The sequence below is a fragment of the Oryzias latipes genome, chromosome 5 (genome assembly GCF_053564925.1).
Source record: "Oryzias latipes strain Hd-rR chromosome 5, Olatipes_Hd-rR_3.1".
NCBI classification, from domain to species: domain Eukaryota; kingdom Metazoa; phylum Chordata; class Actinopteri; order Beloniformes; family Adrianichthyidae; genus Oryzias; species Oryzias latipes.
In genome coordinates, this window is record NC_136241.1 from 19,083,598 (window position 1) to 19,106,495 (window position 22,898).

Below are 22,898 nucleotides of genomic sequence, written 5' to 3' on the forward strand. Positions count from 1 at the left end.
GACTTTGGATTTGTAATATGCCTTGCCTCAGTAAAACTGCTAACTACCCTTTGCTTCCTAAATGGTACTAAATGTTACCATTGTTGATCTATTATTTCACCTGTGCAGTCTTGAAGTTTGTCTTTAATTTTTTGCAGTTCTGTCTCATGGAGGTCTGCACTAGGTTTGCTGCTTAATGCGTTTAAACGGGTCTCTGCAGTGTTTAACTAGAGGTTGACTGTGACTGAGAGTTACAGCAATGCCTTTGGCTGCCATCTGTTGCTTAACCCCGTCCTTATCAACACACGACCAGACTCCACGTGTGTGTCTCCATCCCCAGTAATGAGGTGTTTGTTTGTGAGAGCAGAGCATGACTGTCAGTCAGCCATCACGGACCAGATGAAGCTTGGTGGGGGGTGGGGGGTGGGTGGGTTCCATTAGTAAAAGTCATCATGTACCTCGTTTGGAGGTTAACATGCTTTGAGATTCAACCATCGGCATACATGTGGGACTTATTTCACTCCACCGTGTAGTTCAGTACAGCATGAAGTGCACTATAGGGTCTGCTTGCATGGTGGCATCTACCAAGATCATATTTCAGAATGAATTCATTCTCTGAAGCAGGAAGCAGAATAGGACTGAAAACAAAACACTGCATGAAACGTCAAATAAAGCGAACCTCCAGTGGAACAAAAAGCTCTGCATAAAACAACAGCTAGTGTTGAGTCTGAAAAGCTCCGAACACATTATACCTCCTTAGAAAATAATTGGTAAGACAAGCGTTGTAGATTTTTTTAAGGGTTAATGCACATTTTTTTCAGACAGACATGAACATTTTCACACTTCTCCATCTTGTTTAAACTCTCAAAGTTCAAATCTTCATAGCAAAACAAGTCGACTTTTATAGAAGGAAAACAGAGATTTAAAGCGTTATGTAACCCTGCCTAGCTGAAAGCATTCTACAGGAGACCAGGTCTAGAGGAGATTGATTGACAATGTCAACAGCTTATAAAGATGCAGAAAGGTGCAATGTATACGTAAATAAATAAATAAATAGAAGCATGCAAATTTGCATTGAAAAAGGTGAGATTGCAAAAAGGTGAACAGCCATATAACGAGGGATCACTGTACTGAATGTTTGTCTTCAAGTCTGTCTGCATTTCCGTCAACTATCCCTGAATCCCTGAATTATTATTGGTATTTATTTTGCTATTTTAGTATTGGCTCATTTATCACGACGTATTTGAATGAGACAAGGCTTCACAAACCAAGACAGCATGCAAGGAAAAAAAAGAAAGACAGATTGATTTATAGATTTACGTAGATTATGCATATAAATAAATGAAGTTGAATTAGATAAGCTTTTTTTTCTCACTTTTAAACGGATCAATAAGTCTGTGTGCATTAGTATAGTGAAAGTCTCTGCTTTGCAGATTCAAAACATAAATTCCCAGTTATAGCCACAAAATATCAAGCATTATCTAGCAGATCTTTTTGTTATATTGTTGTAATCTCTAAAATTGAGGCAAACACCTAATAGATTCACACCTTGATGTCCTTGCAACACAGAAAATTACAAAAAGCCACATTAAGTTTTATTTTGGAATATTTGAAAGCTTTGGGTAAAGTTTTTAACCATTCGAAGTTCTTATTTAAAATAAAAGGTGCAGCAGACTTGTGAAGTGAACACAGCAGGAAATGTTGGAATTCTTGAAATCATTATGCAATTTTTTTTACCCTGCTGTTGTCTGATTCTTGCATAATTGAGGTTTTAAAGTTACCATTTTATTTTATTCTATGTTTCAGATATTCAGGGCAACAGATTTGTTAGCCTCCCATCTTCCAGAATAAGTGATTACTTCCGTTGGTGTACATAACACCCACTTAGCAGCCTTTGTGAGTGTGTGTGCTTCCCGCGTCATTGCAGCTTGTTCTTTACCTCTACTTAGTGATATTTCTGACAGTCTTTGTGACGTGAGTCATCCCACTTCACAACAATTTTGTCCTGAAATAGTTGTGAATTGCAACAGCATCAGCCTGTTTCTGTTGGATGATAGTGTGCAGCTTTATAATGGAGGAAGGGTTAAAGTGGACTAGCAGTAGTCTTCAGGCATTATTTGAGCTCCTCTTACGAACCTGCGTGGGCCGCTCACTGATTGCTATTGGCACATTTTGCGTGTTTCCTCTGTTTACGTCTTATTTATGAGTCATTTTTAATGACCAGGAAATAAAAGTTGTGAAAATTATGACCCAGTTCTCTTTTCAGAGTTTGTCAAATTTCAAAAAGCAGACTTACTTTATTAATTTTTGAAAACTTTAAGCAGATTTTCCGTCATGACAGACATGGACAGCTCCTCGTTGCATTGTTTAAATCCCTCAGCTGAAGCGGCATCCAAGCCCGGACCAAGTCATTGCATGAGATTCTGCGATGATTTGTGTGATTTGTTCTCCACCTGGTGAATACATACACACACACACTCACACTTATACTACTCTTCCAATCCTGGCTAAAATAGCATGCTGCTGCCATGCAGAAAAGCTTTTTGACTTTTCGTCTGTCCTGCCTCGTTCAGGCTGCGATCATTGACGGGACCACAGGCGCTTCACATCTGCAGGTTTCAGAGCAGCTTTAATAGAAAAGTTTATGTTGATTGCTATGATCTATTTACTGTCTTCTTAAAAAAAAGGCTACTTTGGGTTTTCTCAAATGTTGTTTAAAATAGGGGGGGGGGGGGGGGGGCAGAGCTGTCTTTGTAAAATAAGGCCTGAGTGGACACATACTATAAGGTTAAACAGACCTCAGAAAAGTACAAGGGCCTTTTAGAAATGTTTTAAATCCCAGCTTTTATGCTTGTTTTATAAATTTGTCAGAAATATCCTTTTTTCAAAAGTTAAACGTATACTTAATTATCCCTGTATGACCCAGAGACGAGAAATGAAGTAGTCTGAAAAGGACTTGGACATTTGGTTTATGTAATTTAGGAGATTAATAGCTTTTGTCTTGCTCAGTTGTTTGTAATTTGTCTGTCTTGTATCACTTTTTTTCTTTTCTTTTTAATGAAAAATGTGAGAACAAAAAAACAACAACAAGCAAATCACCATTTAGTTTTCCAAAAACAAAAAAAGGTGTGAGTAGGAAAGGAGGACAAAATGGTTCTAGAGGATCCGTGCATTTTTTAGCAGGTAAGAATTGGCACTGACCTGTTGCTTAAAGACCCACTCTGATCCTCTTTTGATCTAAAGTAAAAGCGTTCCCAATTATCTTTTAATTATGATTATAATGTTTTTATCCAAAATAAAAAAAAACAGTCTTTTTCTAGGACATAGTTTCTGTAGAGCAGCAGTGGTTCTGAGTTGTGGGCGGGTCCATTGTCACGAAATTGAAACACCCCCCTTCCTTCTTCATTGCCGAGGACCATCCAGTGTATTTTCTGAATTACAAATACGCCTTTTGTCAAATGGCATTGTTCCATCTGCACCTGAGTCACAATGATTTAAATAAAGAAATTAAAATGCAATTTTAAGTTTAATTTTTTTCATAAATGTCCCTAATTATCAGTTAAAAATACAAGAACCTGTTAAAAACACCAAAAACACCTTTTTAATCAGAGTGGTCTTTATGTTTTCATGTACTTTGATGCTGCATGCACCTTCTTTTCTCCACACATCCTTTTCTCTCATGCTGATTTGCATTTGTATGCTTTCCGCCTTTTGTAGTGCAAAAAGCAGCTTGACTTTAATTTCATCTAATGAGCGCTGAATATGAAACGAGATAGTTTTAAAAAAGCTTTCCAGGTGTAAATTTGCATTGCATGTACTGTGAATGGATATTTTGTGAAAGTAGGTCAGCAAGATGCATTTAGGTCATATTTTTTCTATTTTCTCTGTTTAAATTAGCTATTTTTTGTAGACGGCACAGAAAAAAACCTGCCAATTATACGTATCACCACTAGACAGTTTTCACAGTCTAATTATGGAGTAAACGACTGTTTTTTGCATTTTCAGAAAAAATGATACATGAGAAAAAGAAGGCTCACCAAAATTGAACAGGAAAATAGTATAAAGCTGGTAATAGATAGATAGATAGATAGATAGATAGATAGATAGATAGATAGATAGATAGATAGATAGATAGATAGATAGATAGATAGATAGATAGATAGATAGATAGATAGATAGAGCGATCATACTAGAACGGTGGGCTTAACACTTCGACAGCATCTTGAATCGACCATCCGCCATCAACGATGAAGCCATCGATCGCTTGCCACTAGTAGAAGTGGATGACTTGCTTCACATGCAACCAACTCTTGAAGAGGTTCAGTCAGCAATCAAACAACTGTCTAGTGGCAAGGTGCGTGGCGCAGATGCCATCCCAGCTGAAGTCTTCAAGGAAGGTGGAGTGGCACTGTCGAGCAAGCTTCTCCAGCTATTCGTGACCATTTGGCAGACAGAGACAGTGCCACAAGACTTCAAAGACGCTTCCATAATACATCTGTATAAGCGCAAAGGCAACCGTCAAGCCTGAGACAACCATAGAGGAATCTCCCTGCTGTCCATCCCAGGAAAAATTCTCGCCAAGCTTCTCCTAAATCGTCTCGCAGCGCATCTTGACCAGGGCCTATTGCCAGAAAGCCAACATGGATCCAAGAAAAAGCGAGGAACAATTGACATGGTCTTTGCCGCCAGACAACTCCAAGAGAAGTGCCAAGAACAAAACATCGACCTATTCTCTACGTATGTCGACCTCACCAAAGCCTTTGACACTGTCAACAGAGAAGGCCTATGGAAGATCATGGCCAAATACGGTTACCCCAGGAAATTCATTACCCTAGTGCGCCAATTCCATGATGGCATGAAAGCCAGAGTCCAGGACAGCGGCGAAGCATCCCGGCCATTCCCCGTCACCAATGGTGTTAAACAAGGATGTGTCTTGGCCCCAACTCTTTTCAGCCTCTTGTTCTCGGCCATGCTGTCTGATGCATTCAGAAATGGCGATACAGGAATTGTTATTCGTTACTGAACGGATGGGAATCTGTTCAACCTGAGGAGGCTCCAAGCTCCTGTGCCCTTAACGAAACTTCAGAAGCTGACATGCAACACTGTGTTGATAGGTTCGCAGAGGCCTGCTCCAACTTTGGTCTCACCATTGGCACCATGAAGACCGAAGTCATGTACCACCCAGCCCCAAGAAAACCTTACGTAGAACCAAATATCCACGTCAACGGCCAGAGACTGAACACAGTGGATAAGTTCACTCACCTTGGCAGCTCACTGTCCCATAACGTTGTGATCGATGACGAAATCAACGCAAGAATTGCGAAAGCCAGAGCAACCTTTGGCAGACTTCACTCCAATGTTTGGAACAGAAGAGGCATCAGCCTAGCCACCAAGCTGAAGGTGTACCATGCCATTGTCCTCCCTTCGCTACTGCGAGACTTGGACAGTGTACCAGCGCTACGCCAGGAAGCTGAACCACTTCCACACCTCATGCCTCAGACGCCTCCAGGGCATCAGGTGGCAAGACAAGGTCCCTGATACCGAAGTCCTTGCCCGTGCCGGCCTGCCCAGCATTCATACCATCCTGATGCAGTATCAAATACATTGGGCAGGCCACGTCGTCCGCATGCCAGACCACCAGCTGCCAAAGAGACTCCTGTATGGTGAACTGTTGCAAAGGAAACGCTCTGTGGGATGTCCCAAGAAACGCTTCAAGGACACTCTTAAATACTCCTTGAAAGCCTTCAACCTGAACCCTGCCTGCTTTGAAAAGGACGCCACGAACAAAAGCAGCTGGCGCTCCCAAGTCCAAAGAGGCGCAGAATGGTGCGAAGCCAACAGGACAACTGCTGCTCAACTGCAGCGCCAAGCCAGGAAGGCCCGTGCGGCTAATCCCCAAACAACAGCCTCCATTCCCTGCCCTCACTGTCCCAGAACCTTTCGTGCGCAGATAGGACTGACTAGCCATCTGCGCACCCACGCTCCCTGACCCAGATGATCTTAGATGGTCCTCATCTATTACGATGGACGGACGACGATGAAATAGATAGATAGATGGATAGATGGATAGATAGATGGATAGATATCTGTTTCAACACAATGTTTTTAACATAGCCAGACTGTAGTGCTAGTTGGTAACCACAGGGATCCATCTGGGTTAGCTCTTTTGACAGCTAAGGCCCACTTTTCCCTTATGTCAGAATACGTTGGAAACCTGCAAGAAAGGGTCAATCACTGAGTCAGAAATTTATAAGTCTTTATTACTATAATAGCCTAGTACTAGTCTACTGTATATAGGTTTAAAAAAAAAAGTTTACATTTATGTCGACAGCCAATTATACATGCATCATGCAGCATGTTGATAATAGCTCTGCAGCATCATGCATGTCAACACGGGTATTATAATTGACTGTAACTTTAAAAAGGAAAGAATTATAGTACATTATAATTCTATAATTATAATTTTATAATTATAGAATTATAGTACAGACCAAAGGTTCGGACACACCTTCTCATTCAACTGAATGGGAAGGTGTGTCCAAACCTTTTGTCTGGACTGTACCTACCTGTAAAATGTTGTGCCTCCTTCCTTCATATACTAATTTCTGCCATTTTGGCTGTTGAAACCCGCACAATGAACTGGCATTTTGCAGAAAATTCGTTAATGTTGATGCACTGCAGCAGTGACTTGATCTCACCAAGATGGTGGTGCTCTCCTCCCACAAGGAATCATGTCATGTCGCCTCTAGCGATATAACTCATTGGTTTCTTTCCCTACCCAGTACATCTTCTGAGGAATTAGTGGATTGTGGGATATCTCTGAAATGCTCCCTGTAGCTTCCTCTACTGGGGTACCAAGCCCTAGTTATCTCCTGTATTGCAGTGGAGTTTACAGAGCTGATACTAAAATACAACTATATTTTATCAAGCTTTGGGTTATAGTGAACCTTTTTGTACTTTTGTACATTTCAATTTTCCTTTCTCTTGTTGTTCAGATGGAGGTTCAGGTTTTCTGTGGTCTTGTCAAGCCTTTTGATCTATTCTTTATATACCTGAATGTAAACCAAGCAAAGAAAAATGTTAGTATAATACACACATGTTGATTTCCTTTGATGAAATAATCTGTATCTGTAATAAATCAAAACAGGAGAAAAGAGTTCCCAACTCTTGCATCTGCCTTTTCCACCTATTGGTAATCTCTGTGTCAGAGCTCTGCTGGGCTGAGTCGCTATAGCGGACAGCAGATGATCCTTTTTTTAATGGGATTTCTTTCCCCTCCCCCCTTGTCTCGCCTTTTGGCGCCACAAGGGAATCATCATTGTTGGATAGAAGCCCTGAAGCATGAACACAAAACGCCTTAGACCCAGCAAGGACAGCAGCATGGAGATGGACAGGGAAGAGGTTAGAGGAGGCTGATAAAGTGGGGAGGAGGAGGGAAACACAGCAGGAACTATTAATATAAAGGAGGTGCAGAAAAAAGGAATTAGTCACTGTCATAAACTGACAGACAGCGACCAGGTCCCTCTACTGTCACGCAAAATCTTGATTTTCATCCTAAATACACGTGTGTGTGTGTGTATGTATATATATATATATATATATATATACATTAACTTCCTCAACTTAAAGTTAATTCGTTTATGCATCGAACCAGATATGATGAATCCAGGCTGACAAAGAAGAACAGCCAAAGGAAAAGCATCCAGATACCAGCAGCTGCTATAAGCATTGAAATGTGCTGCTAAGGTGGATACGATTTCACTCAAAGATCCTTTTTTTTGTGTCCATCACTTTGGTCTGAATGGACATATTTAAACAACCGCTGAATAAATTGCCAAAAGGTTTTGAAGAAACATCCAAATGATGATCTGTTTTAAAAACGTTTTGATCTTGTCTTCCTTTTCATTTTTCATGTAGGTTCTTTGGTGTTTGATCAGGCTGACAGCCCTAAACTGCACTTTGGGTTTGTTGTTGATTAGCACATTTTCTGAAGCTAAACATGATCAGATTTAGACCTGGTAAACATCATGTCTCCATCATCATCATGCTAGAATAAGCTTTTTTTTTTGTTTGTTTTAATATCCAGATGCCTAAATCAGGAGACAAGACCTTACATCATGGCAGAGGTTCCTATGATTTTCCTGGTTTCCGTTTCTAAGGTTGTTCTGATAATTTTATGATCAAAGTTTTTTTCAGTGAATTTGTTTTTTTCCATATGCTAAACAGACTCCAGTCACCAGGGAAGCACGTCTACACCAGATGTATTGGGGCCATTTATCTGTCTATTACCATCCATTTAACCACCATCTAGGCAGTTTGTCAGACAGCCCCCTCTTTTCTTTATGACTGATCACTACTGCAGGGCACCAACAAACCTTAATGAGCCCATCTGAAAACCTTTATTCAGCACTTTAGCCAGAAAGCGGATGCATGTGGGGAACGCTCTCAGAGGAAAATGAAAGTTATTCCGTTTACTGTTTATTGGGGAAAGTGTGGAGAAGGTGGCAGAGATAGACAAAGGAAACGTAGAAGTGTCGGGTGAAAAGACAAAAAGAATCTAGAGTTGCATAATGATATAGAAACTATCCTCGCCATTGTTGCAGTCCCTCCGTGTGTCTACGTTTGTGTGTGCGCTTGCATTGTGACACGTGTGGTCTCAGATGGAACAGCCTGCTCCCTTTAAAAAGCCTTCTTGATCATTCCTTTGTTCTTTTTTTTTTTCCTCCCCTCCTGCGCTTCCTTTCTGTCTTTTGGCTTGGCTTCTTCACAGAGAGGTTGATATATGACATCTGTTCGCCGGGAATTGGATTGTGGACATCCCTTGTGAATCATAGAAACGCTTCTCAACTATTTCTATGTGCATCTTGTTTAAAAATGGGCCAAATCAACAAGAAAAAGCTCTTAGCAAATGTGGAAACGGATCCTATAGCCATTAACCAATTCCAAGGAAAAACAAAAGACACAAGGAAGAGGAGAAGCCAAAAACATAAAAAGCAAAGATCTTTAGGATCCACTCCGACAAAAAATTTTTTGTTGTTGTCCTTAACCTTTTCTTGTGGTATTTTTCTCATGATACAGGGCATATATAAAGAAATTTAAGCCTAAAGTTGTTTTTCTGAGTATTTCTTTATTCCAATTATTGTGAATCGGAAGCAGAGAAAAAAAAAATGCAGTTGGAAAAAGCTTTTAGCTGTGTCGTAGAAACTAATATGGCAAGCCTTAGATTAGACGGCTAGATCCATTTACGTCTTTGTTTTCTTCGCCTGAGCTGGAATCTGTCACAAAACTGTATGGCTGGATAGCTGCAATATTGCTCATCATTGTTGTTGCACCGCTAATGTTAGGTGAGGGGCTGTAAGCTAACAGGAGAGCTGGATGGATGTCTGGAAGTAGGGGCAGAGTTGCTCTGTGCCAACGATGCCACCCACAACTCAGAGGTGAATTCATAATGAACTACCGTCACTCTGCAGACATTTTGCTAGAGAACAACACAGGATTTTTTTTTTTTTTTCATTTTAGCTAAAAACGGCCTAATCAGAAATAAAAGATCAATGGGAATGGTTCAATAGATCAAAAGATGATGGAGTGGAAATTTACATGAATTCTTTAAGAAATACAAAGAAGAGTAACTGGTTCCTGCAAGAAACCTTATGTCTTGTGTCCTCATGGATGAAGGATCTTAAACTTTAGACATCCTTTACTTTGACTCCATTTCCTGTCCAAAAGTATGTCCACTGATAAAGTGCAGGAATGGGGCACTTTAGCAGCTCCCTGTGAAATCCACAGAGAGAAAGGATTTCCTTTGTCACGTTGTAGTTACTGACCCCCTTTTACTCACGGTCTTCTGTTAAGTGTTTCCTCAGAATGCAAAGGAGGTTCAGGCCATGCGTCCTGAAAATCTTCCTGATGGGACAAGTAGCCTGGCTTACTCATGGAGGGACAAACGTGCAACACATGTCACACTGGAATGACTTCAGACAGCTTTAAAGAAAAGCAGTAAATCAGTCATGACTCTGTTAACCATCATGTTTCATCCTCACCTGTTTATCTTTATAGTATATTTTATCTTCCTTTCAGTTCAGCCAACCGGCATGATACAATTTAATGGTTTACATTTTAGACCAGGACAATATGCTGCAAGATTAAGCTAACGGCACATAACACAGGTGGATTAGCCACTAGGAAGAAATTGGACAGACATTTTCATGTTCCATTTTTATTTTATTTGTTTATTTCCTTTTTTTAAATTTGAAAAAAACTTTTCAACTCATAGATGATATTCCCACACTATATCGTTTTTTTAGTAGATAGGGAGTAGGACAGGAATTCCAAAACAGCCATTGTGTCCTTCAATATTGTGCTCCAGTGTTATTTTTGCATTGAAACTGTTCAATATGCCACAGAGCTTGTCACTAGTTCAGCAGTTAACTTTTTTTGCACAAACTGGGATCATTTCAAAAGAACATGTAGATTTTTCTTGTTTAAAGGTTAATTAATGCATTATTTTATTAATCATAGTTAATCTTAATCTGTACATTTATTCCTAAGAGACTTTACTCAAAGTTGTTGATGTTTTTATGGTTTTTGCATTTTCCTTTTTTGAAATGTTGATGTTTACCTGACAATGATTGCCTTGATCAGCATAATGCTCACGAGTTAACAGAAATGATTCACAGTATGATAAATGACTTCATTTGACTGTACACAAAAATATAGGACTTTCTATTTGGTTATCCATCTGTGGGATTGGATGAAGGGGTAGTTACACAAGGGAGGGACATCTCCTGTAGTTATTGGACCTTTTCTTTAAGAGAACAAGGTGAACAAAGTTGACTGAATAGAATAACAGTTTTGGACTTTAGACAGTGTCTAAGTTTATTTTGTTATTTTTGTTATTTTTTTCATTTACTTACCAAAACTGCTGTATATAACCAATACCTGATAAGGATTGTCTGCCAAGAATTACCAAAACACTAAATTGATGCAATCTTGGCAGTTCAAAGTAGTGCAATGTATCATAATCATTGATTAGATACATCATTAGAGCTCTGGACTGAATGAGTGTGACGTCACCCATAGAAAATACCATTACCCTCCGGCTCCAACCAAATGAAGTCATTTCAGTTGCCATTTTTTTCCACTATGTTGGAGCCAGATGATGTTAGTAAGTAGAGTCAATGTTTCTATGGCAATCACTCTCGGCAATTAGGAGTGACCTTGGTGGAGACCACACCCCTACCACTGAAAACGAGCCTGGAAGAATCTGTCAATCAAACGTTTCAAATATTTGACATGGGGACCAGCAGGCATCCTAAACAGCGCCTTGCAAAAGAATTTGGTCCCCTTGAACTTTTCAACCTTTTGCCACATTCCAGGCTTCAAACAAAAAGACCTAAAACTGTAATTTTTGGGAAGAATCAACAACAAGTGGTACACAATCATGAAGTGGAATGAAATGTATTGGATATTTCAAACATGTTTAAAATAGTAAAAACCTGAAATATTGGGCGTGCGAAAGTATTTAGCCCCTTTCCTCTCAGTGCAGCAAACTCTTACCATATGGTTAGTGAGGATCTCTGAATGATCCAATGTTGGCCTAAATGACTAATGAGGATAAACAGAATCCACCTGTATGTAATCAAGTCTCCGTATAAATGCACCTGCTCTGTTATTGTCTCAGAGGTCTGTTTGAAGCGCAGAGAGCATCCTGAAGAACAAGGAACACACCAGGCAGGTCAGAGATACTGTTGTAGAGAAGTTTAAAGCCGGATTTGGATACAAAAAGATTTCCATAGCTTTAAATTTTCCAAGGAGCACTGTGCAAGTGAAATTCTTGAATTGGAAGGAGTATCAGACCACTGCAAATCTACAGACCGGCCGTCCGTCTAAACTTTCAGGTCAAACAAGGAGAAGACTGATCAGAGATGCAGCCAAGAGGCCCATTATCACTCTGGATGAACTGCAGAGATTTACAGCTGAGGTGGGAGATTCTGTCCATAGGATAACAATCAGTCATATACTGCACAAATCTGGCCTTTATGGAAGAGTGGAAAAAAAACATTTCTTAAAGATATCCATAAGAAAGTGTTGTTTAAAGTTTGCCACAAGCCCCCTGAGAGACACACCAAACATGTAGAAGAAGGTGCTCTGGTCAGATGAAACCAAAATCAAACTTTTTGGCTACAAAGCAAAAAAAATTTTTGGTGTAAAAGCAACACAGTTCATCACCCTATACACACCATCCCCACTGTCAAACATGGTGGTGGCAGCATCATGGTTTGGGTCTGCTTTTCTTCAGCAGATACAAGGAGGATGGTTAGAATTGATGGGAAGATGGATAGAGCCAAATACAAGATCGTTCTAGAAGAAAACTTGATTAAGTCTGCAAAAGACCTGAGACTGGGACGGAGATTTGTCTTCCAACAAGACAATGATCCAAAAACATAAACCAAAATCTACAATGGAATGGTTCACAAATAAACATATCCAGGTGTTAGAATGGCCAAGTCAAAGTCCAGACCTGAATCCAATAGAAAATCTGTGGAAAGAACTAAAAACTGCTCTTCACAAACGCTCTGGATCCAACCTCACTGATCTTGAGCTGTTTTGCAAGGAGGACTGGGTAAAAATTTCAGTCTCTCAATGTGCAAAACTGATAGAGACATACCACAAGCGACTTACAACTGTAATCACAGCAAAACATGGCACTACAAAGTGTTAAACTAAGGGGCTGAATAAATTGCACACCCAATTTTTCAGTTTATTTGTTAAACAAGTTTGAAATATCCAATAAATTTCGTTCCACTTCATGATTGTGTCCCACTTGTTGATTCTTCACAGAAAATGACAGTTTTTTTATTTTTATGGTTGCAGCCTGAAATGTGGCAAAAGGTTGAAAATTTCAAGGGGACCGAATACTTTCGCAAGGCACCGTATTTATATTGAGGCATTTGATTGGTCAGTTTATAACTTGAAGACTGTGCAATAAAGAAATTTCATAAGAAAAAAAATTAGATTAGAAAGAACATGTTAAAAAAAGGTGTCTTGAAACCAGCGAGTACTTCCTACAGTATTTGGAACACGAGAGTGGAAGAGTCACTCAGTCCAGTTATCATGTACAATAAATTTTCATAACGAATCCAAATATTTTTTTTCAGTATTTAATTGGGATAAGTCAGAAAAATTATGCTTTGCATTAACATGTTTCCAAAAGGAGTCATTGAAACTGGAACAAACAAATCAATATTTTTATTTGTCATGATTAATTTACAAAAGCTAAACCTGATTTGATCCACAAAGAACCCAGGAGATGGTTTATTCTTCCTGAAATATATGTTGAGCCATTTTATTTTGAAATAATGAGCTAAACTAAACTTTTTCCTTAAAACTCCAGATGCATACTGTGTCTCTGACCCCCGGATGTTTGTTTGCTAATGCTCTGCATTCACATTTAAGATGAGTAATCAGCCATTTGCTGGTTCTGCAGAATCCATTTCATTTCCTCAACTTGAACTTTTGCTCCAATCTCTGAACCATGTCTACATTATGCATAAACCAGAAAGTGTGTCAAACTAGGCATAAAATATGCATGAGCCTTGATGCTATGACTCCCCTCTCCAGCCCTGCATTCCTTCTTCCCCAAAGGAAAGAATCCTCGTGTGTTGTCTGCTTGTGTTTGGGGTTTGGATCAATGAACTGTTTTTCTGAGGTTGCATGTTCCATCTGTTTGGTCCTGGAATTTTTCTTCAAATGGCATAAGGGTCTAAACAGCAAAGAGGACAGTGGTGACCGAGATACCCTAAAAACGAGATGAAAGAGTGGAAAAATGGGATATGGATGTAAAGGTTAGCGTAGGAAATGAATGAGATAGAGGGTCAGAAAAGTGGAATAAGAAGAAGAGAGACACAAAAAGAGCTGACAGATCATCAAATACAAGGAAACGCTTCTTGCAACTGTCTATTGAAGCAATAAATGCTGATTGATTGTGCCACTGTGTCGCACAGAGTCAATCTCTGGGGAGCATGTGTGTATCTTTGTGTGCGATGGGATGGCAAGGAAGGGATTGGGGGGCCTCAGCTGTTGTGGGGGCCACACGCTTCTTTTGGAAACCCTCCAAAAATTCAAAATTGTGAAACCTCGGTCACCACAAAGAGCTCCTTCATTTGGTGGGAATGTTTGCACTCCTCCGCACAGTTCTCAATTTATGATTTTATTTGTTTGTATGCCAGTGGAGATGACTTTTTAATGATACTGGCAGGAAGAATGTGTCTTAAGTGCTTTTGGGTTACAGGGGAACTTTTCTGGCAGATTTTGACTCTAAAGTACAAAGGCTCATTTTGAGAATTTGCATGACAACTTGTAGCTGTAAAGACAAACAAAAGGAACCTATCTTGAGACACAGCTGGGGATACAAACACTCTACAAAACACATATTCCTATAGAGAATTCTGTTTAGAAAGTTGTGATGAGGAATTTAACGCTCAAGGGACAAATATTTACATCATACTGAAAATTAGGGAGTTCTATTGGTGTCAAGTGTGTGTCACTGTGTGCAAGACAAGGCGATTCCTTCTACATCTTACATTCAAATGTGTGTGTAAAGCTTCAATGAAAACCTGCTGCAGATGGGCTGCATGCAGTCACAGCCAGTGGTAGATTACTCATGAGCATGCCTGTGTGTGTGTGTGTGCGTATGTGTGCACCTCCGGACTCCCACTGAGGAATTCTCCTGCTGCGAGTTTGGGATTATATCATGGCCCTGAGTGGTAAGTGATTCACAGAGCAGCTGACTTGTTAAAACTTTTTGCAGACCATGTACTGAATCACTGACACTTCTGTACTTGGCCACTTGGCTTTCTTTTTTTCTCTTTTCCATTCCAGTGTTGGAAAGTGGCATTTAACTAGATATGTCCTCATTGATTTGCTTGGAAAAAAACAGAAGCAATTGATTACATATAATAACTCTTTTTAAGGCCATGACACACAGTCACATCGTACATTTTGTGCATATTGCAGGGATGAAAATTGGTCATATGTGAATATACAAGGAAATGTGAGAAAATGTGTTTAAATGAAAATGTCTTTACTTTAAATTTTCACAAATGTATCACGAATGAACCACGTTAAAAGCATGGAAGGTGTACTAATAAACCTCACAAAGAACATGTAAACCGACACAGAAGGCAAAATTTGCCAAAATGTACTTTTTTAAGATGACTTTTCAGTGTTTGAAAAACACTGTTGTTTAACAGGGACTGACTAATATTTTTAAAAATTGATTGAACCTAGCAAACAATAAAAAAAAAAAAAAACATAAAAAGTGGAAAGGCCTGCAGTGTGGTATTGTACCATCTTTACCTTTTGTGTCTGGCCTTGCTCTATTAAAAGACATCAGGGGGATACGTCTAATAATTATATCCAAAGCAATTCCTCTTCCATATGACCTCGTATCTTATATATTGTTATTGAAACATTGCAGCCATTATGCGTCCATTGAAATGAGGAGGAATGTGTAAAACCTGTCCTCCTCTCTGACTTCATGCTTCTTTTGTGTCTGGCCTTGCACTATGACACTGGGTTGCCAGATGATGAGATCAAGTTATTATTAGATGTAAGCTGGACATTAAACAACTATTACAGATGTGACCGTGAATTCCAGTAGTTTGTAGGATTCACTGAGTGTCAGTTAAGGAAGACCAGCAAGAAGAAACTGGAAGTCTTAAAGTCTTAAAATGTTCTATCTTTTGCTCTAACTATGTGTAGGAAATCTAGGTAGCCTTCAAAGTCACAGGATTGCCCCTGAAAAGCTAATTGAGGACACAGCTAACTGGATAACAGCTACATTGTGACTGGCTGTTGATTTAGTGTCAAAACGGCTGTGCTCCTCTCTTTTCTCTCCTTCTTTTCCACTCCTCTCGCTGTTCTTTTCGGCCCTCGTGAGGCACAAACAGATCTGAAACAGCTGTGAGAATGATTCTGTCTAAACCTGCGGTTACCCTCAGACTCTTCAAAAATATGCTCCCTGCCTCGAAAATCCCCTCAAAGTTTGCAGTTTCTTTTACGTGGCAACCTTAGTTTGTGTGTGTGTGTGTGTGTGTGTGTCTCCACAGGTTTAACCATATGAAAACCAGCGGTTCTGCCAGGAGGCTAACTGCCAAGCCAGAAAAAGGGAGGGGTAGAAAAGATGCAAGTCCCCCCCTCTTCTATCGTCTCAAATAGAGAGGATAGGTTTTTCTTCAAACAACTCAGTTTACTTTTGTCTCTCCTTTTTCATCCACATTGTGATTCCCTCTCTACTGTCTTTTTCTTTGTTCTCTTGTTTTTTTTTTTTTTGTCCCGAGTCTGTATTAACAAATGATCACATTGTGGGCTCTCCTCTCATGTATAAGAGAAGCAGAGACCCAGCCAAGATAATCAGCAGAAAGAGTTGACAGCCAGAAAGAATGAGATGATGAGTTCACTGCTTGGCTGTTTGGACGTCTGGGTCACAAGGCAGATTCCAGACCTTTTTGTGGCAACAGGCGATAACTAGAACACTGCAGTGTTTCCACTGAGCCCAGAGTTGGGATGAGATACTTAGCTCAACTAAAACTGTTGCTCTGCAGTTTTTCTAAATAAACTGTACAATGTTAGATCAGGGAAGGCAGTCAAGATTATAATGAATTTTTTATTTATTCAGCAAACATTAGTTTGTTTCCTTCCTGTAACCTTAGAGAATCTGTTGCAGCCTTAGCGTAATTAAGAACAGAAGAGAGCGTCTGAGCTTTCCATCGGCACTGTAAAAACGACAGCAAAATTAAATAATATGAGTATAATATTTAATAACAATGACACATTTTACATGCAAGAAGTATAACATAAAACAATATAACACACCTCGCTTCGCTTGCCCAGGGCAGTAACTCCCGGGTTTCCCTCTGTATTGCTCCCACTTGCTAACCTTGGGGGACAGTTGAACTACAAACAGCACAGATGCTCACTGGCCACTTTATTAGGCACACCTGTCCAACTACTTGTTGCAAATTTCTAATTAGCCAATCACATGGCAGCATCTCAATGCATTGGACTGCATTGAGATTGCAGAAACTGTTGTATTTCAGAAACTGCTGAATTACTTGGATTTTTACCCACAACCATCTTTAGGGTTTACAGAGAATGGTCCAAAAAAAAGAAAACAGTCCAGTGAGCGTTCTGTGGATGTTGACGCCAGCAGTCAGAGGAGAATGGCCAGACTGGTTCCAGCTGAAAAAAAGGCAACACTAATTTAAATAACAACTGGATATAACCGAGGTCTGCAGAAGAGCATCTCTGAATGCACAACACATCCAACCTTGAGGCAGATGGGCTACAGCAGTAGAAGAACACACCGGGTGCCACTCCTGTCAGCTAAGAACAGGAAACTGAGGCTACAATTCACACAGACTCACCAAAATTGGACAATAGAAGATTTGAAAAACGTTCCCTGGTCTGATGGATGTCTGTTTCTGTTATTCGAATGGTACAGAGCGACTTAATATTCCAGCAGAAGTGGCTGTATCAACAGCTCTTTAAAGTGCTGTGGTGACCTGAGAGGGACACCTTTTACAAAAAAAACCCCAGCAGTTAAAACGGCTCATCAATGTTTTCGGCCAGCAGGGTGGACACAGATGAAATCAATACCGATAAGGAACATGGGCGACAACTCGGGCACAAATCAGTTCAGAGAAAGTGCGAATTCCACCTTTATTTTGGTAGTCCACTTCCACTTGTCTGCAAGTTCATTTGCATATTAGCTAGATATTTATTCTGAAGCAAAATATTTTGCTCCAAACTAAATGTTAAAAAACTAAACATATAACCCTAATACTAAATATTTAATTTGGACTTAAATATTGATTTAACATATAAATATGTAGTTATTAAACTTAAATGTTTAGTTTGGGTAATAAATATGTAGGTCAGATGTAAATATTTAATTTGCAAACTAAGTGTTAAATTGAAAAAACGTAATATTTAGTTTACAAAATAAAACATTTAGTTTTTAAACTAAATGTATAATTATAACAAAAAGACCTTCAAATAAAATATTTAGCTTGCCAACTAAATATTTTGTGAATGTAACATGTATAAATACATGAATTAAAAGGCAAAACTTTGCATTTGAAAAATGAAACCTGCCAGTTTTTCCAAAAACTGGCTAAATAACCAAAAAATATTGCTGTTAATATTTGACTGTTAACTTTACAAACAGTTCTCCATACATACATTTACATTTTAACTATTACCTATTTGTATTAACTTCGAAAAAGCAGCCTTTATTTTTTGTGATTAAGGCAACCCTCAGCTGTGCTTTGTGTGTGTGTACCTCTGGCCCTCTGGCCCCGACTTGTCTCTCTCTGAGGGACACAGAAAATGATTGATAGTTTCATTTCTTCCTGTAGGAAAGGAAAGCGAGGTTTAAGTACATGACCTGCTTCCAGTGTGTGCAGCCACTTGAAGGGGACCGTCTCTCACGATTACTCTGGTCCTTTTTGAAACCTTTGTAAGGGGTGTCGTGTTTTCAGAAGTGACAAAATATACCTCTTTTTGTTTTTTTTAAGTGGACATGTTGGATGTTAGGAATGTGAGGACATATTTAAGCAGGCTTTTGATGCAGCAGGAAACACCCTTTTCCCCTGCTGCTGTTTTTGTCTAAGCATAATCGTTGCTGACACAGCTGGGTGACTTTCTTTAGTATCTATGATGGTGGCCTTTGTACTGCAGCAGGTTAGCTTTCAGAGGCAGAAAACAAGTGCTTTTGGGGCCTAGCGTCTAAAGTTTAGTATTTTATAAATATTATTCAAAGATGTGGGCTTTTGTGTAGTTTATGCAGAATACTCCAGCCCTCACTTGCTCATCATTGTCCTCCTCCGTTTGCGGCTCCCCTGTTCGTTGATGGATGTTTTAATGTTAGCTAAAAGCCGGTCTCAGCAGACACAGCATAACAAGTCTTTGTTTTGCTGTGTAGGGCTCCCATTTTCCAGAAATCCCTCAAGATTTCCATCTGAGACTCTGACTACCTCACACTACAGAGAACAGTAGGGGTACAGTGTTAACACCACATAGCGGAGCTGCTGATCGGTGCGCCTTACACTTGCTGTTAGTGCCAGAAACCTCAGCCTCCAAAGGTTAGAGAGACTAGCCTTTCCTGTGGTCACTCATTTATCTTTATTTGACACATGGCTGGCAGGAAAGGTGGGCGGCACCTTCTTTTCAAGGGCTTAGTTTGTGTAGAAGTCAGTACACTGAGACCCATTACAAGGAAAGACTTCTGATTTAAGTTATCGCCTACTCACTGAATTCACATTTCTTGTGGTTCAACGTATACAGAGCAGTCGATTTGGAAAGTGTTCTGGCAGATGTTTCCATTGAGCGCTACCGCCATGGATTAATAGGAAGTGCAGCAGACTGATTAACTGCTGAACAGAGAATACTATTCCAACATTGCAATGGGAAGTTTCAAAAGAATAATTTCAGCTGAAGACTTGAATTTACATTAGAAATACAATAAAAATCACATTTTTACAGTATCGTTTGACTGTGGGACAAACTGTCTCATCTCTACTCCATCAGACCTTTTAAGGTCCAAGGCTTGACAGTTGAACATTTTTATAGCACAGAGTGAAGACAGGTTAAGCAAAGGGTGACTATGAAGCATCTTCCCAATATTTTTTCTTCTTGAGTCTGTGTTTGTTTTTTTCCAACATTTGTCTTTTGGGTTGGGATTTTCCTTTACTACAGTAGACTATAAGGTTTTTACAAAATATTGTACTGCAAAAAAAACAAAGTGTGGACTTATCAATCTTTTAAACTTGGACCCTGAAATTCATATGTTCAGATATTCTTCATGCCTCTTGCAGAAGTCAAGTGACAGTCATGAATATTTCTCAGATTTTTGTGAATTTTGGAAAAAGCTGAGCATAAGGTTTCATATGAAACAGCACAATAATAAAGTTGTACTTTCTGTTGTTCTAAGTGAAATTTGTTGTTCCTTATATGAAATTTAAGTTGGAAAGGTATTTCATCTAGAAAATTAAACAGTTACAGCAGGAAACTGTTCATATTTTGTTCAATTTTGTTCAATACTGTTCTTATTATCTTCATAGGTCATTCTAACTCTTCCTGACATTTTTTCTTGCTCCTATAAATCTGTTTCCTGTTTCCATTTATCCCAGTTAGGACAGCTCCCGGAAAAAATCATTAGTGTCTTTATGGTTTCCGTAGTGAATGTTTTGTTCTTTTTGGTCATCTCCACTCACAGTGATCTGATGAAGAGCTCTGTCATTTCCTCTCAGCGCCTCATTCCTTTTCTTTGCCCTCATCCTGCTGACCATCTCTTTGCTGGAGTGTTCGTGTCCTCATCGCCTTCACTGAAGGCTGACAGTTTCTTTTCCGTCTGCTTTCTGTGATCAGAGGGATGAACACAGACTTTTCCAATTAGGAGGTGCCGCTGAGAGTGTCCGCTTCGGGCGGCTGCCCTGCTGCTGCTCCCTTTGGACCCCCATCTTAGTTTAATGCGTTTCTTCCCGTCTTCCAACTCATTCCCAGGTCTGGTGGGGGGAGGTGAGAAAGCAGTGAGTAAACCTTTTGCAGCATTTTCACTCATATTGTTCATGACGAGTTCAAAGGGATGAATTGCTAATAAGGAGTTGTCATTGGAAGGGTGGCCAAATTTTTCCCTGGGGTGGAGTAAATTGAATTTCTTGAGCTCTGTGGACAGCTAACCCCTCCTAAACAGCTGTGATTGTGAGATTTCCTAATGCCGCTCAGAGCTTATCTCGTCATCCATTCTTTAACATTTGAGTAAAGGTAGCAGCACAGGGTTCAGTGGATGCTCTGTGATGTTATTTTTTTTAACTGAATGATGGCAAAGTCGTATCAAAACATCACTTGATTCCTTTTCTCTTTTTTTTCTTCCCTGGGGGGTTGGGGGGGTGCAGTTGCCAGGCGTGGGTGGCTTTATCGTCAGACAAGTGGAGAGGATGGAAGCGAGAAGATGCATGTCGAGGGAGAAAGAACAGCAAAGCCCTCATTGACACTGGAGTGATATATTAAGGAAGGGGAATGAAAATGCAAGCGCGCCACAGAGGGGAGTGCAGAAAAAAGTGGACAGAGTGGAGGCGTCCTGTCATCTCAGCTGTTGAGATTTTAGCGAGCTGAAAACACCCGCCTCCCAACATCTTACAGCTGTGCAAAATGCCTTCTTTATTTTTAAACCAGACTCTTATCTCAAATGCCAAATCCAGTCAGAGTGCAATCTGTTGTCTCCATTACTATAGGGAGCTTTGTCGGAGGGGGTTACATATTAAAAGCCATTTCATAAAAGCTCAATTATTCATTAATTGATTTTAGACTATTTCCACCAGCTAACAAAGAATTTGAAACAGATTTAAATTTTGCTTTGAAAGGTTTTATGCGTTTTCATGTGTAGAGAATATTTACATGAGCCACTTTAGGGATTTAGGTCCCTCAATCTACTGGCTGTCTTCTGTGTTTCATTTCATTTTCTCAGAGTCAGAAGATCAGGATCTGTTCAGCTCATCGCAGCAGAAGGAAGCAGTGAATCAGGGGGTCAGAGGTGAATGGAAAATCAGACCGATGAGTCAAATTCTGAATGTGGGGCTTTACATTCTCCTCAGGCTGCAAGTGTTACCATTGATTTGCTAAGCGACTGTTTGACTTTGGTCACCCACAACCCCTCCCATTTTCCCCCCTGCTGTTTGTCCCACCGCCTGTGTTTGTTTGCTGCGAGCCAATCAATATGGAGGAGTTGGCAGGCAGCGGTGTATCAACTCAGAGATGCATTGATCTGTGCCATTGATTCAAAACCTGATTATGCTTCATCATGTGAATCCCTAAAAGGCTTGTAAATCTGTCGTTCATCCACTTCTTTTTTGTCACTTTCTGATGATGCAACACTACATTTTCTAGATCGCATTCACGCATTTTCACATTTCAGCCAGAAGCTGAAAGTCATCATCAACATTAAGCTACATCCTCATTCAAGTGACCACTACCAATAAAATCTTTGTAAATGCGGGTTTTGGGCTTCCGTGTTCAAAACTCTCGTTGTCACATGTAGTTACATGAGTTTTATCAACCATTTTTGGGCTCTATAAACAAATCGCGTGACCATTAAAAGTTTTACAAGATTGACCTTTGACTAATCTGAGACTTGGATTTGGCAGTGACGTGTGGATTGCGTCCTCTTTAATTCACGGAACTGTTTGAAAATTGATCATGAAGAAAAAATTAATAATTACCGTTTTTGCCAGACTGGAATTACACAAAACCAAGTCTGTCATATATTGGAATAGAGCTGTGAAAGAGAAAAAGCCTGGTGCAAGATTCACAAGAATGTACACCGCTTTGATATTTCGCACAAAGCCTCTTCCAACTCTAAGCGATGGACATCGCCTGATGGCTTCACTTTTACATCCTGTCAGTATTCAGTTTGAACATCTGTTTTGATCATGGGGTAGACTGTCACACCACTGGAAGGTTCATGGTTTTTCTGCTGTGTGATATAAATTTCAATGGTTTGAGAGCCTCTGTGTTTTCTTAACATTATCACCAAATAGCCCTTCAGAGAGTGGCCACTTCTAATACTGCTTTATTAACTCACACAAGCAAAGATGATGACGCTGGTTTAGAAACATTATTTCATCTGACCTAAAGTACAGAATGAGTAGGAGTTAGCTTTAAAGCTCTCAGCTTGAGCTGAAAGAGCAAATCTGAAAAATCCTATTATTCATTGAGAAAGAGGGTGACAGTTGGGTCATTTCAATTTAGAAAATGTTTTTTCTCACACTCAGGAGTGATTCTTTGTGTGCGTAGGCACTGGTGATGTTCTCTGTATGCACGCGTCTGCAAAATGCACACTCAAACATTCACTCACACAA

General features: G+C 39.8%; 1 protein-coding gene across 2 annotated transcripts in view; it reads left to right on the plus strand.

The window, feature by feature from the left end:
• prickle2b (prickle homolog 2b) overlaps nucleotides 1-22,898 on the plus strand; it is a 96,730-nt gene that overhangs the window by 20,539 nt on the left and 53,293 nt on the right. Inside the window, exon 1 of one of the 2 annotated variants that reach the window (XM_078947382.1) lies at nucleotides 20,548-20,570. The exons of the other annotated variant lie outside the window; for it this stretch is intronic. The gene's annotated coding sequence lies outside the window, so the exon portion shown is untranslated. Of the gene's footprint in view, nucleotides 1-20,547; nucleotides 20,571-22,898 lie in introns of those variants that run through there. 2 annotated transcript variants of the gene reach the window in all.